Source organism: Hakea prostrata, chromosome 9, assembly GCF_041222555.1.
Source record: "Hakea prostrata isolate BN-2017 chromosome 9, UWA_Hpros_2, whole genome shotgun sequence".
In the NCBI taxonomy this organism is placed as follows: Eukaryota; Viridiplantae; Streptophyta; class Magnoliopsida; order Proteales; family Proteaceae; genus Hakea; species Hakea prostrata.
Genome location: NC_142608.1, coordinates 34,302,571 through 34,318,407, shown reverse-complemented (window position 1 = coordinate 34,318,407; position 15,837 = coordinate 34,302,571). Strand labels below are relative to the sequence as shown.

The 15,837-nt window shown below is 34.6% G+C and overlaps 1 protein-coding gene across 1 annotated transcript in view; it reads left to right on the top strand.

Annotated features, from left to right (window-relative positions):
* The window catches only part of LOC149005150 (uncharacterized), a 41,361-nt gene extending 27,290 nt beyond the window's left edge, over nt 1-14,071 (top strand). Inside the window, exon 5 of the transcript XR_016175478.1 lies at nt 14,017-14,071. The gene's annotated coding sequence lies outside the window, so the exon portion shown is untranslated. The remainder of the gene's footprint in view (nt 1-14,016) is intronic.
* The last annotated feature ends 1,766 nt before the right edge of the window (nt 14,072-15,837 follow it).

The following is a 15,837-nucleotide window of genomic DNA, read 5'->3' as shown; positions in this document are numbered from 1 at the left end:
CTAACAAATGGAAACCAAGTCAAACACAACTCAAATAAGAATTGAAAATGGACTGGACTCTTTTAAAATTATAAAATCTAGATTCCAGCAATAAACTAGAGTTGAATACACCCAAAAACTTCTATCAAAAAAAATACATCCAAAAAATACCCTTGCAATAGGGTTCGACCAACATGCTTGGGTAAACCTTGGGGCTCATCTTACATCAGGGAGTTTTAGAGATAATGTAGGATTTTGCTATTATTTATTGCGATAATAATGCAAGTAGAATTTTAGTTTGGATAAGATACGTAGGAACAATTTTAGTTACTTTAATTTGTTCTTTTTTTGGTAAGAGTTACTTTAAATTGTTAAGAGTTGCGGTTTTACTGAAATATTTTCTTTTACTATTCAAATCGTTGTATTCAGCTTGAAGAAGAATAATAAAGACAGGGATTATTAGGTTCTGTATGTGCATTTACACTATTCCTCCTAGCAAACCCCCCCCCTCCATTCCCAAAAGAAAAGAAAAGAAAAAGATAAAGAAAAGAAGCCTTCTCTTTTTTCTCATCTTCATATGATTCTTCTTTACTCTCCTACTACCAGTTTGATTCTTCTCAAGTTGCACTCTGCTTCCTGCTATTTTTTTTATTCCTTTTTCTACTTTATTTTGGCCCCCATTATTTGGTAGGAGAACCCAAACCTGGGTAATTCTCTTCTCTATCGCAGTAGATTCTTCAACTTCCTTGTCTCTCTTTCCTGCTTTTTTTCTCCTCCCTAAGACCTCTCTATTTCTTCTATCCCTTCCTTTCCTTTTTCTTTTTTGTAATATCTTGCTCAGTGATTAGCAATGCTGCAGCAACCTATCAAATTTTGTTTTTGCAGTGCCATCGAGTGATCGAGGCAGACTTTGTTTTTTTAATGAAACTTGAGTAGTTGATGAGCACATTTATGTGTGAAATCTTAGGGCATAAAACATGCATTTTACACATTTAGAATGGAGTTACCTTGGGTTTTATGTTGTTTTTACAGATTTTAGGATTTTTCAAGATTTAAGCAAATATTTTGAGTTTTGGGTATAAAACATGCAATTTTACATATCAAGAGATTCGTTCAAATTCTCAAGTGCGAAAATGGGCCTGACTTGGAACATGATGGGTTAGAGATATGATTATGGGCCTAGCTCCAAAATATTTTAGAGATAAAGAAGCAAATTTTTATCTACGGTTGAGATTAAAAGTTATCAATCAAATCTACAAAGATATTATTGAGAGAATCCTAATGGAGAAAAAGAGTCTTCACATACTTTAATATCTTATTTCCTATTTGGGACTTGGACAAAGAAAGAAAAAGAGGGGAAAAAATTATATTCAGAGAAGGAAGAGGGAAAAATCCCGTTTTTGAATGTCTCTGTCCAGTTTCGATCAAGTCTTTTAATCGAACGGTCATCCGATGTCCAATCGAGCTGATTTTTGGAGGAGAGCTTCATAACTTCTAAATCCTCAAATCCAACGGTCTAATTGTGCATTTGATATCTCTAAGTCAGTCCGATTAGTACGCCAAAACCCTAATTGGTTGAGTTAGATAGGAACTTTGAGTTTGATTCAAACTCTGTCGAGATTCATATCCCATGTAAACTCTATAAAAGGAGAGCATACTCCATTAAGGGATTAGTTCATTTCACAAACAAGTTTTTGGCGCCGTTGTCGGGGAGGTATTAGTTCATTTTTTTTTCATTCTTAGGTAAATCGAAGTGATTAAAAAAAAAAAAAATTTCGAAGACATTACTCTTAACTAAAGTATAAACAAAAACGTATAGTAGTCCCCATTCTACTACAGGTGGCTTCGACTATATGGATTCCTTTGCTGTCAAATCTATATAGCACTCAGCTATACGGCAACCTTACGGCTTTGGAATCATTGTTTCAATCTTTGTGGTGGGGAAATTCACTACTTTCCTTTTTTGTTTTGTTTTTTTCTTTTCTCTTTTATTCTTTAGTTACTTTATTTTTTTTTTGAAAAAAAAAAAAACTCTTTATTTCCTAAGAGCCTTTAATTGCATTAGGTGGTTAGTGCATGCATGTCTGGACTCGTGATTCCACAAATCGAATTGTCCAAGTGTCTACATTGACCATGGAAGACCTACCTCTACCTAAAAGTCTTAGAAATAGATTTTATCTAACCCGATCTGCACAACCTTCCTGTATGCATTTACCTGAAGTGAGGGGTAATATAAGTCTCATCTGTCTATGTTACCCCAATTTCATGGATTACCTGATCAATATGCATATTTGTTCCTTAGAGAATTTGAGGAGGTTTGTATCCTTATGAAAGTGCAACAACTCACTAATGATGATGTAAGTCTAGGTTTATTACATTTGCATTAAAGGATCAAGTCAAAAAGTGGCTTTATAGCTTGCCTCGAGATAGCATTACCACATGGGAACAATTCATTGTCCTATTCTTGAAGAAATTATTTCCTTTCTCTAAGACGAATAAAATAAGAAATGATATTCTTCAATTTCGTAAAAAACCCAATGAGTCCTTTGCTAAGGTAATGGAGAGGTTCCAAAACCTTCTCCAAGAATGCCTCACCACGGTATAGAATTATGACATTTATGCCAAATAATTATGAGGGTATCGATTATCAAACAAAGCAACTTTTGGAATCTATGTGCCCCACAGGATTTACATCATTCATTGATGATTCCGAAGCTTGTAAATTTCTTTTAGACTTAGCCGATATAACTAGAGAATGGGAGTCAACCCAAGAATCTGAAAGGACCAGTAGGGGATATTTTATTGATAGCCAAGTTCATAAGGAAGTACAAATAAATAATCTTTTGAAAAAATTAGAGACTTTGGTAGTTAAAGCTGCACTACCACCACCAAGTCAAGCACATTTTATTGACAAATCTATTGTTATGTGTGCATGGTGTCAGTCTCCTATACTTGTAATTGAGGTACCCTAGCTATTCTGGAGGCCAACATGAAAATGTCAGTGCGATGTTTCTAAACCCGTACAGTAACCCATACAATCCTAGGTGGAAGAATCATCCTAACTTTTCATGGTCTCAAGGGCAAATCCAAAATGGATTAAGCAATTATTCCGCGCAAAATCACTTTGGTGCCTCTAAAAAACAAAGTGCACAACTTTCTCATAATCAAAATTTCTAGTTCCCTCAAGCCCTTAATTTTCAAAATGTCAATTTAGCTAGGCCTGTCAATCCACCTATTGTACCTTGTATGCCTCATATTGTACAAAATCAATCACCACCTGGTTTCAATAGAGGTAATAATTTAGAGTTTTCTCGTCTTTCTACATTAGAGAATAATATAGAAATACTTTCCAGCACCTTTATGACTTCTATGCATAATATGGAAAAACAAATTTCCACTCTTGTAAGTGCTTTGTTTGAGTGAGAAAAAGGTAAAATGCCTAGCCAACCTGAGTTAAATCATAGGACTCAAATTCAACAAAGATCACCAAATTTACCAAATCAAGTCAACCAAGTAGAAACCACCTCTTATTCTTTAGAGCCAAATACTTCTGTGTATGCATTGAGAAGTGGAAAATGGTATTTAACAGGTGAATCTCCTATTACTGATCAGAGAAAAATTAATGACCATCGTGATGCAGAGAATGTTCAAGTATCTCCTAATGAGGGTTTATCTGAAGAACCCGTAGAAGTTGAGGATGAACCAATTCCTTTAGAGGTACCTAAATTTGATGAATCATTATTTGAAACCTTGAGAAAAGAGCAAACTTCAAATGTAAGATCTTATGTACCTAAGGCCCATTTTCCTAGCATATTAGTAAGTAATAAAAGGAATGAAAATGTTGACAAAATTTTAGAAGTTTTCAAAAATGTGAGTGTCAACATTCCACTTTTAAATGTTATTTCTCAAGTCCCTTCTTATACTAAGGTTCTTAAAGACTTGTGTACTCAAAAGAAAACCACGAATGTCCCAAAGAAGGCCTTTCTAACGGAAAATGTGAGTTCAATCCTCTCAGAAAAAGTCCTAATTAAGTATAGAAATCCAGGAAGTCCAACAATTCCATGTGTTATTGGTGATAATAAAAAAAAAAGAGCATGCTTTACTAGACTTGGGCGCTAATGTTAATTTATTGCCATATACCGTTTATAAACAATTGGGTCTTGGGGAATTCAAACCAACCTTGGTTACTCTCCAGTTGGCTGATAGATCTGTTAAAATACCCAATGGAATAATTGAAGATGTGTTAATTCGAGTAGGAGAATTTGTTTTTCCTGTTGATTTCATTGTCTTAGACACACATCCAGTTACAAATCTTACGGACCAAATTCCTATGATATTAGGGATATCTTTTTTTACTACAAGCAATGCCCTTATTAATTTTCGAAATGGTCTTTCGAAGTTATCATTTGGGAATACATCCATTGAATTCAATGTCTTTAGGTTGGGGAAACAACCAAACTTTTATGAGAATATTAGTATGTTGCAAAGCATTTCTGATGATATTGATTTCTCCATTGAAAAAGGTTTTGAGGATGATTTTTACACTTGTTTGGAAGAACTAGAGGACATAGGGAGTGATTTTTTTTTTCCTAATATGATGAGCTTGCAACAATTTAATGAACCACTTGGTAAGTTGTCTAGAAATCTTCCTGTCCCGTCTGTGGTTGAGGCCCCCCAATTCGAATTGAACATTTGCCTTCGACTCTTCGGTTTGCTTTTCTAAGCCCCAGTGAAACTCTTCTTGTAATCATTGCCTCTGATCTTACCAAAGACCAAGAGAATGAGCTTCTTAGTTTGCTTAAAGACAATCAAGAAGCCATAGGTTGACGAATGGCCGACATTAAAGGAATTAGTCCCTCCATAGTTCAACATCATATAAATTTGATTGATGGATCCAAACCCTCTAGGGAACCCCAAAGAAGAGCTAATCATGTGATGAAAGAAGTCGTTCACAAAGAAGTGTTGAAATGCATGGATAATGGAATTATCTATCCCATATCAAATAGCCAGTGGGTAAGCCCAGTCCAAGTTGTTCCAAAAAAATCTGGAGTCACAGTAGTTACATCCACTACTAATGAGCTCATCCCAACTCGTATTCAAACGGGTTGGCATGTTTGTATTGATTGTCGGAAGCTTAATGCAGCCACTCATAAGGATCATTTTTCTTTGCCTTTCATTGATCAAATGTTAGAATGTTTAGCCGGCCATGCTTATTATTGTTTCCTTGATGGTTGTTACTCTAGCTATAATCAAATCCCTATAGCACCAGAAGACCAAGACAAAACCACATTCACATGCTCGTATGGAACATATGTCTATCGACGCATGCCCTTTGGGTTATGCAATGCTTCGGCCACATTCCAACGATGCATGATGAGCATATTCTCAGATATGGTAAAGAATTATTTGGAAGTATTTATGGATGATTTCTCTGTTCATGGGTCTACCTTTTCTGATTGCCTTCATCATCTCCGCTTAATTCTTGAACATAGTAGAGCGAAAAATTTAGTTCTTAATTGGGAGAAATGTCACTTCATGGTGAAGAGTGGAATAGTTTTAGGTCATATTGTTTCTAAGGAAGGAATTATGGTTGATGAGGCTAAGGTTGATCTTATCTCTAATTTACCATCACCTAAGAGTGTCAAGGATGTTAGATCATTTCTAGGTCATGCTGGTTTTTACCGCCGCTTTATAAAGGACTTTAGCAAGATAGCCAGACCATTAACTTCATTACTTGCTAAAGATGTCCTCTTTCATTTTACCTCTGAGTGCTTACTATGTTTTGAACTATTGAAAGAGAAGCTCTCCACCGCTCCTATAATACAAGCACCAAATTGGCTAAAACCCTTTGAGTTAATGTGTGATGCTTCTAACTATGCTTTAGGGGCAGTTGTAGGTCAAAGGCTAAATAAGATGTCCACTGTGATTTCTTATGCAAGTTGAACCCTCAATGGTGCACAACATAACCATATGATAATTGAAAAAGAATTTTTGGTTGTTGTGTTTGCATTAGAGAAGTTCTGCTCATATTTGATAGGTAGTCATGTAATTGTTTACACTGATCATTCAGCTATTAAATATTTGCTACAGAAGAAGGATGCAAAATCCCGACTCATTCATTGGGTCTTGCTACTACAAGAGTTTGACTTAGAAATTAGGGACAAAAAGGGAACTGAAAATTTAGTTGCAGACCATCTATCCCGCCTTTCTAATTCTAGAAAGGAAGATAGTCCAATTCTAGAGACATTTTCAGATGAGCAATTGTTGTCAATAAACACGGTACCTTGGTATGCAGATATTGTCAATTATCTTGTGACCAATGAAACCCCATTCCATTGGTCCACCCAAGATAAGTATCGGTTCCATTCATAAGTGAAATATTTTTTCTGAGATGATCCATACTTGTTTAAAATGGGTTCAAATCAAATCATTAGGCGCTGCGTAACTGAGCATGAACAAATGTCTGTTCTTTCATTTTGCCATGATCATGCCTATGGGGGTCATTTTGGGTCTAGGAAAATTGCAAAAAAAGTGCTTCAATGTGGGTTATATTGGCCTACAATATTTAAGGATTCATTTTCCTTTTGCAGAGCTTGCAAAGCTTGTCAATCCCTTGGTCAAGTGACCAAAAAGAACATGATGCCCCTAAATCCGATTTTAATTGTTGAAATTTTTTATGTCCAGGGTATTGATTTTATGGGATCATTCCCTAATTCTTACGGGAATCTATATATTCTGTTGGCTGTCGATTACGTGAGCAAATGGATAGAGGCCATAGCTTGTAAATCAAATGATCACAAAGTGGTAGTCAAGTTTTTAAGAGAAAATATCTTCTCTCGTTTTGGCACTCCTCGTGCTTTGATTAGTGACAGGGGCAAGCATTTCCGTAATTGGCCTTTTGAGGACTTGATGAAAAAAAATATGGAATCACCCATAAGCTTGCTACTGCATACCATCCGTAAACAAGTGGTTAGGTAGAGGTTTCGAATAGATAGATTAAGCAGATTTTAGAAAAGACAGTTAACCCCACTTGTGAGGATTGGTCAAACCGTTTGATTAATGTTTTTTGGGCCCACAAAACTGCATATAAGACGGATTTGGGTCAATCCCCATACCGTTTAGTGCATGGTAAAGCTTGTCACCTACCGGTTGAATTAGAGCATTGGGCTTTTTGGGCAATCAAAAAGTTGAATTTTGCTCTTGACGATGCAGATGTCCATCGTCGCATCTAACTATCTGAGTTGGAGGAACTTAGAAATGAAGCCTATGAAAATTCAAAGATTTATAAGGCTAAGACTAAAACCTTTCATGATAAGCATATTGTTAGGAAATCATTTTCTATTGGTGATAAGGTTTTGTTGTGCAATGATGAGCACATTTATGTGTGAACTCTTAGGGCATAAAGCATGCATTTTACACATTTAGAGTGGAGCTACCTTGAGTTTTATGTTGTTTTTGCAGATTTGAAGACTTTTCAATATTTAAGCAAATATTTGGAGTTTTGGATATAAATCATGCAATTTTACATGTCAAGAGGTCCATTCAAATTCTCAAATGTGAAAATGGGCCTGATCTGGATCATGATGGGCTAGAGATGTGATTATGGGCCAACTCCAAAATATTTAAGAGATAAAGAAGGCAAATTTGATCTACGACTGAGATTATAAATTATCAGTCAAATCTACAGAGATATTATTGAGAGAGTCCAAATGGAAAAAGAGTCCTTGCATACCTCAATATCTTATTTCCTATTTGTGATTTGATTAAAGAAAGAAAAAGAGGAAAAAGAATTATATTCAGATAAGGAACAAGGAAAAATCCCGTTTTTGAATGTCTCTGTTCAATTTTGATCAAGCCGTCATCCGGTGTCCGATTGAGCTGATTTTTGGTGGAGAGCTTCACGACTTCTTGATCCTTAAATCCAATGGTGGAATTGTGCATTTGATCTCTCTAAGTCAATCCGATTAGTACATCAAAACCTTAATTAGTTGAGTTAGATAGAAACCCTGAGTTTGATTCAAATTCTGTCAAGATTCATATCCCATGTAAACTCTATAAAAGGAGAGCATACTCCATCAAGGGAGGGGGTGTTTTAGAGCTTAGTAGAAGCACTCTTTCTTTTCTCTTTAGTTTATTTAGGCGTTCTCTAGTTTTCTTTGCTTGCATTTGTGAGATTTAAATTTCTAGATTGAATGTTTAGGTTTAATTTTTCTATGTAATGCAATTCAAGTTCAAATTTCAAGTTTTAAGATTTGTTTTTCTCTGGGTCTAACAATTGCATATCTAGATCATTCCAGATCTAGATCTGGTTGTTAGGGTTGGTTGAGATTCGAATCGTTTGTTTAATTCGCAAGTAAGTAATCTTCTTCAATAATCTTCTCTCCTCCCTCCATTCCCGCTTATATCTAACCCTCAATATTATTAATTTATGATTTATTTTCAGCATTTATTTATTGTTCTCCCTTCCCCTGGATCCTTGATCAAAGATGCCTACAGTCGTGCCTCTCTTGGTTAAGGTTTCCATTTTACTTTCTGCAATTTACTTTCTGTTATTTACTTTCTGCAATTTACTTTCAGGATTTATTTATTGTTCTCCCTTCCCCTGGATCCTTGATCAGAGATGCCTACAGTCGTGCCTCTCTTTGGTTAAGGATTCCTTTTCCTTTTATTGTTTTGTTTATTGCTTTGTTATTTACTTTCTACACTGTTTTTTTTCTTTAATATCCGTTCCCCCGATCGGTGAACTGTAAGCTACGGCAAATGGTCCATGGTCAAAGTCATTATTATTATATTCCCCTTCCCTCGATCCAGAGCTGACACTCGGATCACTTCCCTTTTCCTTTTATTTTTATTGTTCACATTTTTTCCCTATCTTTTATTTATGCATTGATTGTCTTTAATTTATTTTTCGTTTCAATTCGATTGCATTAGATATATGTATTAGGATCGTTTAGTTTAGTTAATTAGTTAACAAAAATTGAATCATTCCACTCTCGCATTACTATTAAGAAGTTCAATTCTAAGTGGCATATCTCCTTGAGATCGACCCGTTAGCTACACGATACCGTGCGCTTGCGGTTACATTTAAATTTCACAAACATGCAACACTCGGCTGCATTTGTTCCCAGGAAAATTGCGAACTAGATGGGAAGGTCCATTTATTATTCACCATGTTTTTAACCATGGTGCTGTGGAAATAATTGATCCTCATTCTAGCCAAAATTTCAAAGTGAATGGTCAACGTTTAAAGCCTTTCTTTGAAATGCCAAGTGTTGATAGTGTAGAGGTCATTGATCTATATGAGCCTTGTTACACTGGTAATTGAAAAACTCCAAGGTATGCCCTCTTTTGCCTTGCCCTTATTCTTCTTTTCATGCATGCATTGAGGATATTGCATTACTTAAGTGTGTGTGTGTGTGGGGGGGGGGGGGAATAGCTTCTTTGTAGATTTTAACTTTGACTTTTGGTTAGTATACATATTTTTTCAATTGCTATGATGTGTGAAATGAGAGTGATTTTGGTACCCATCATGAACCCATAAAAACCCTATTGAGAGGAAGGTAATTTGTATATATATGTTGAGATGGGACTTTCCTTAGAAAAATAAAAGGCCCTTAACTTAAGGCGTTGGACCATTAATGAGTTTTGTGGGCCCTTGTTTCTTTGGCTAGGAGTTGAGAACAATTTTTTTGGCATGAAAAAAAAACAGGAGAGTAGAAAGTGAAAGTTGAATTCCTTGGAACTGGACAGGGCACTCTGACTCAGGAATTGAGGTGACTTGATCGAAACTCCTAGGAATGAGATTATTGAAAAGAACTCTAGCATCATTGTCTATGTGGGCATATGCAAAGCAAAGCTACAAAGTAACTTGGGTTTCTGGTGTTTGCTCCACATGTCATTCAAGCCAACAGTAGTAGAGTAAAGTAGAGTTCACTACTCAAAGAAAAAAGAAAGAAATAAAAAAAAGGGAGAAATAAATGCAAGTGTCATCAATGCCTTGGTAGAAATGTTTGGTCCTTAGTCCTTGGTCCCCTTACTTTATGTGTGGTTTTGCTTAAAGGAGAGGTGCACTTGAAAGATATAAGGTGAGTATTTGATTGAGATATATGCTTAATCTCAAGAATCAATATGGGGTAGCAAACTTCAAGTGTGGGGGATCTTAAATCAATGGTGAGGAAAATTGTCATAACTATTGATCCCGTATGAGTACTTACCAATTGTTAGAGTTGGAATTTGCAATGTTTATTTTGAGCTAAATTGGAATTTTGAATGTATATTCTCTGCAAACATCTACAAGAAAAAACTCGTCCTCTAGGGGTAACCTAGTGGTTTAAAGTCTTGTTATACATGCTAAATGTAACTGTGATTCCTACGAAAGTAAGTTAGGATTTATTTTGTTGCATTAGTTTCTTACCTGTATTTGTATTTTTCTTTTATTTTTGCTTGAGGACAAGCTTACTCTAAGTGTGGGGCGCCAAAAACTTGTTTGTAAGATTAAAAGTAACCGCAAGCGCACGGTATCGTGTAACTAACTGGTCAAACTCAAGGAGATATGCCACTTTAGAATTTAACCTCTTAATGATAATGCGAGAATGCAATGATTCAAATTTGTTAACTAATTAATTAAACTAAACGAGCGGTCCTAATCCATATATCTAATTTAATCGAATTGAGATGAAAAATAAACCAACGCATAATTTATAAAAGGCAGAAAAAATGCTAATAATGAAAATAAAAATAAAAGGGAAGTGATCCGAGTGTCAGCTCTGAATCTAAGGAAGGGGATTATAATTATAATGACTTTAACCATGGACCCTTTGCCGTAGCTTACAGTCTACCGATCGGGGGAACGTATATTAAATAAAACGAAATTGCATAAAGGAAATAATCAAAGCAATAAAAGTAAAATGGAAACTTTAACCAAAGAGAGACACGACTTTAGGCATCTTTGGTCAACGACCAAGGGAACGTGAGAACAATAAATAAATGTTGAAAGTAAATCCTAAATTAAGAATATGGAGGGGGTAGATAGAAGCGGGAATGGTGGGAGGAGAGAAGATTATTGAAGAAGGTAACTTACTTGCGAATTGAACAAACGATTCGCATCTCAACCAACCCTAACAACCAGATCTGCAATTGCTAGACCCAGAGAAAAACGAATCCTTAAACTTGAAACTTGAACTTGAAATTGCATTACATAGAAAAATTAAACCTAAATCAATCTAGAAGTTAGAATCTCACAAAAGCAATCAAAGAAAGCTAAAGAAAGCCTAAATAAACCAAAGAGAAAAGAAAATGTGCTTCTCCTAAGCTCTAAAACACCTTCTCCCTTAATGGAGAATGCTCTCTTTTTATAGAGTTTACATGGGATATGAATCTCGATAGAGTTTGAATCAAACTCAAAGTTCCTATCTGACTCAACCAATTAGGGTTTTGTCATACCAATCGGACTGACTTGAAGGTTTCAAATGCACAATTCCACCGTTGGATTTGAGGATTTAGAAGTCATGAAGTTCTTCTCCAAAAATCAGCCAAATCGAACACTGGATGATCGTTCGATGACGGGTTTGATTGAAACTAGACAGAGACATTCAAAAACGGGATTTTTTTCTTCTTCCTTCACTGAATATAATTCTTTTTCTTTCTTTGACCAAGTCCCAAATAGGAAATAAGATATTGAGGTATGCAATGACTCTTTTTCTCCATTAGGACTCTCTCAATAATATCTCTGTAGATTTGATTGATAATTTCTAATTTCAGCCATAGATAAAAATTTGCTTCTTTATCTCTAAAATATTTTGGAGTTAGGCCCATAATCACATCTCTAGCCCATCATGCTCCAAGTCAGGCCCATTTTCGCACTTGAGAATTTGAACAGATCTCTTGAAGTGTAAAATTGCATGTTTCATACCCAAAACTCTAAATATTTGCTTAAATCTTGAAAAGTCTTAAAATCTACAAAAAACAATATAAAACCCAAGGTAGCTCCACTCTAAGTGTGTAAAATGCATGCTTTATGCCCTAAGATTTCACACATAAATGTGCTTATCAATAGTTTTTTAATTCTTTTTCAATTTTTATTTATTTTTTATTTTATAAGTGAGGGAGAAATTTATGCAGCTGAACCAAAAGTTATTATTCACGCTATAGTAATGCGAACAATAACATGAGATAATTCTTCATATTTGGTGGGCCACAAAGCCTAGCTTGCGAGGATGATAGGTCGCTTAATTGGATTAATATTATATCAAATCATTTGTTTTTTAATGAGTTTAATTGGTTGTTTATCTGGATTTTATTATATGGATAGATTAGAGTATTTGGATATCAAGTCCAGAAAAAGAATGGTTTAAAACCATAGCGCCACATTTTTAAATCAAATCAAATAACTATGCCCAAATTAAAATGGAAGACTTGATTATGTCCAAAGCTAGAGATTTGATTTTGTCCAAATCTGGAGGATGTTCATAAAATGTCTCAATTCAACAAACAAAGATTCCGTTCCCTCTTGCGATCGAACATCTAAGGAAGAAGCTAAATTGGTAAGTGACTAAATTAGAAACCGTTGCATTAGCAAGAAAGAGAATGGAAACAATCAAATAGACAAAGAGGAAGAATGGAAACCATTAAATGGGCAAGGAGGAAGTAATGAAACAACTGAATTGGGAAGAATTGCATTGCTAAAGAGAACAATGGAAATGACAAAATTGGAAATGATGCAGAATTGACAAGAAACCTTTATAAGAAGGAAGATGTTTCCTGATATTAGACAATACACACCACAACAAGAGGAGGCCATAGTTCTAAGGAAGAGGGCACAAAATTTTTTTTCTTTTCATTTCTTTATTCTTCTTTCCAATATTTAGCTAATTCTATTTTTCACTCAAGATTGATAGAAATTTGATTTTTGACAATTATGAGACTCTGAGTAATTAATTTTCTTTAATTCTTGGGTATTTATACATTTTTCATGTTCATTATGTTTTTGAGGCCTATTGATTAATGAGTAATTCAATAGTTAGTCAATTCAAATAGTAATTTATTGATTATTCTAGTATAAGTGACAAATAGCATCCTTGAATGGGTAATTAATGCCTTAGAGAGTTTGCTAGGATGTATGCCATAATTTAAGTAAACAAAGCTTTTTCGGGTTTATTGGCTAGAGATTAGGTCTTTAAAATTGATGCGATTAATAGGCATAACTCAAAGTAGGACATATTTGAAAGTTAAATTTATTGATTAGGGAAATAACTCAAAGGACGGATCCAAAGGTTATTGAGGAAGTAGGGAAAGATTTGTTGTTAGAGGACTAATCGTCAATGACCATGACCAATCTACCTGAAATTAAAGATTTTGTCTTTGAGTCAATGATTAATTGAGAGAATTAATACTTAAATTAAATCTTGATTGAAAGTTTTTGTTATTTTTATTTTCTTATTAATTACTACATATGCTGTTTGTTTTATTTGTTCTTTAGTTTCTTGATTCAAACCCCCCCCCCCCCAATTTTATTAAGGAATAAATCTTCACTATGGATTCGACCCTACTCACTGCTATTATAGATTCAATTAAGAAAATGATTGACTTTGGTGGATTCAACAACCATAAAATTTTGGCGTCGTTGCCAGAGATTGGTTCTTTTAGATTTATTTCTTTTGCTTTATTTATTTATTTATTTTTTGGAACTTTTTCCCCTTAATCTCTTGGTTGTTTATTTTATGCCTCAATCCACTTGTACAAGTGAATTTCAATTTGATCCTGAGATTGATAAGACAACTCGTAGATTGAGGAAGAAAGTCAAACACTGTTCTCAAAGAGTATCATCTTTTCCATCTCCTAGTATAGATTTAATTGAATTATTTGAGCCTAAAGAAGAAACCATGGATGTTAATAATGTTAACGAAAGGACCTTAAAAGATTTAGCAACGCCAGATTTGAACCAACAACCATTATGCATTGAATTTCCAAATATTGATGTTGCTTTTGAATTAAAATCTAGTTTGATTCATTTACTCCCCACTTTCCATGGTCTTGTAGGTGAAGATTCTTATAAACATCTTAAGGAGTTCCATATGGTGTGCTCAATAATGAGGCCACAAGGTGTGACCGATGAACAAATCAAGTTAAGAGCTTTTTCATTCTCTTTGTCTAGAAAAGCTAAGGATTGGTTGTACTACTTACCTTCTGGTTCAATAACCACCTGGATTGAAATGAAAAAAACAATTTCTTGAAAAGGTTTTTTCCTGCCTTATGAGCTGCCACTATAAGGAAAGACATATGTGGGATCCGACAATATCATTAAGAAACTCTTCATAAGTACTGGGAGAGATTTAAGCAATTGTGTGCTAGTTGTCCCTAATATCAAATTTTTGAGTAACTTTTAGTTCAATATTTTTATAAAGGGTTATCTAACATGGATAGGAATATGATTGATGTTGCTAGTGGAGGTGCGTTGGTGCATAAAACCCCTTCAGAGACAAGGAATTTAATTTCTAATATGGCTGCCAACACGCAACAATTTGGAACTAGCCTAGATGATATGCCAAGAAAAATTATTAAGGTAAGTGTCTTTTTCATTAACCAACGTTTGAATAATCAAACTGCTTTAGTGGAAAAATCGGTTGTTTGAAATATTCAACAAGTGAAGGCTTGTGGTTTTTGCGTCAAAATAAATCATCCACAATTCATGTCGAACACTTCAAGATGAGACTCATGAACATGCTAATGTTGTTGGAGGATTCTCAGGGCCACCACAAAGAAGATATTATTCATACTCAAACACGTACAATTCAAGATGGAAGGATCATCCAAATTTGAATTATGGGTCTAAAGCTAACAATTTCCAACAACAATACCAGCCTAGGCAAATCGATCAACAATATCAACAAGCTCCTAAGCTTGACAAGTTTCTTGGACAACTAGTTGAATCTCTTGCTCTTAGTTCTCAACAATTCCAATAGGATACAAGAGCAAATATTTAGAACTTGGAGAATCAAATCAGTCAACTCGCATCTTCAATGAGTAAGCTCGAGAATCAAAGAAAATTTCCCTTACAAACAATTATTTATCCAAAGCAAAATGTGAGTGCAATGACATTGATATGTGGCAAAGAGTTAGAAGAACCCATTGTTCATCCTTCATATTTAAGAGAGAAAAAAGAAAAATAAGTAACACCTCCTATATAACAAGTAAGCCCGAAAGTAACACCCCTCCTTTCCTAATAAGACTTTCTTAAACAAAAAAACTTGAAGGGGAAAAATAAATTCTTGAGACATTTCGCAAAGTTGAGGTAAATATTTCTTTAATTGATACTATCAAACAAATTTCTCGCTATGCAAAATTTCTTAAGGAATTATGTACTAATCAGAGAAAGTTGCAAGGCAATAAGAAAATAAGGTTGGGGAGAATGTCTCAACTGTGTTAGAAAATAAATTACCTTTAAAGTGTAAGGATTCAGGTATGTTTGTCATTCCTTGTAAGATAGGTAACATGAAAACTGAAAAAACCATGTGTGATTTGGATGCTTCTAGTATCGTTATGCTTTTATCAATTTATAAATCTTTGAACGTGAGACCTTTCAAAAATATTAGCGTAATAATTCAATTGGCTGATAAATCAAATGTTTATCCTGGAGGGGTGTTAGAAGATGTTTTAGTTCAAATAAATGGATTAATTTTTCCTGTAGATTTTTATGTACTTGATATTGAGGAAGACTACTCTCCTAATTCAAGTTTGATTTTATTGGGGAGACCTTTCTTGAAAATAGTTAACTAAAATCGATATGCATGATGGTACATTAACAATGGAGTTTGATGGTGAGATCATTACGTTTAATATCCATGCTTCCATGAAATATCC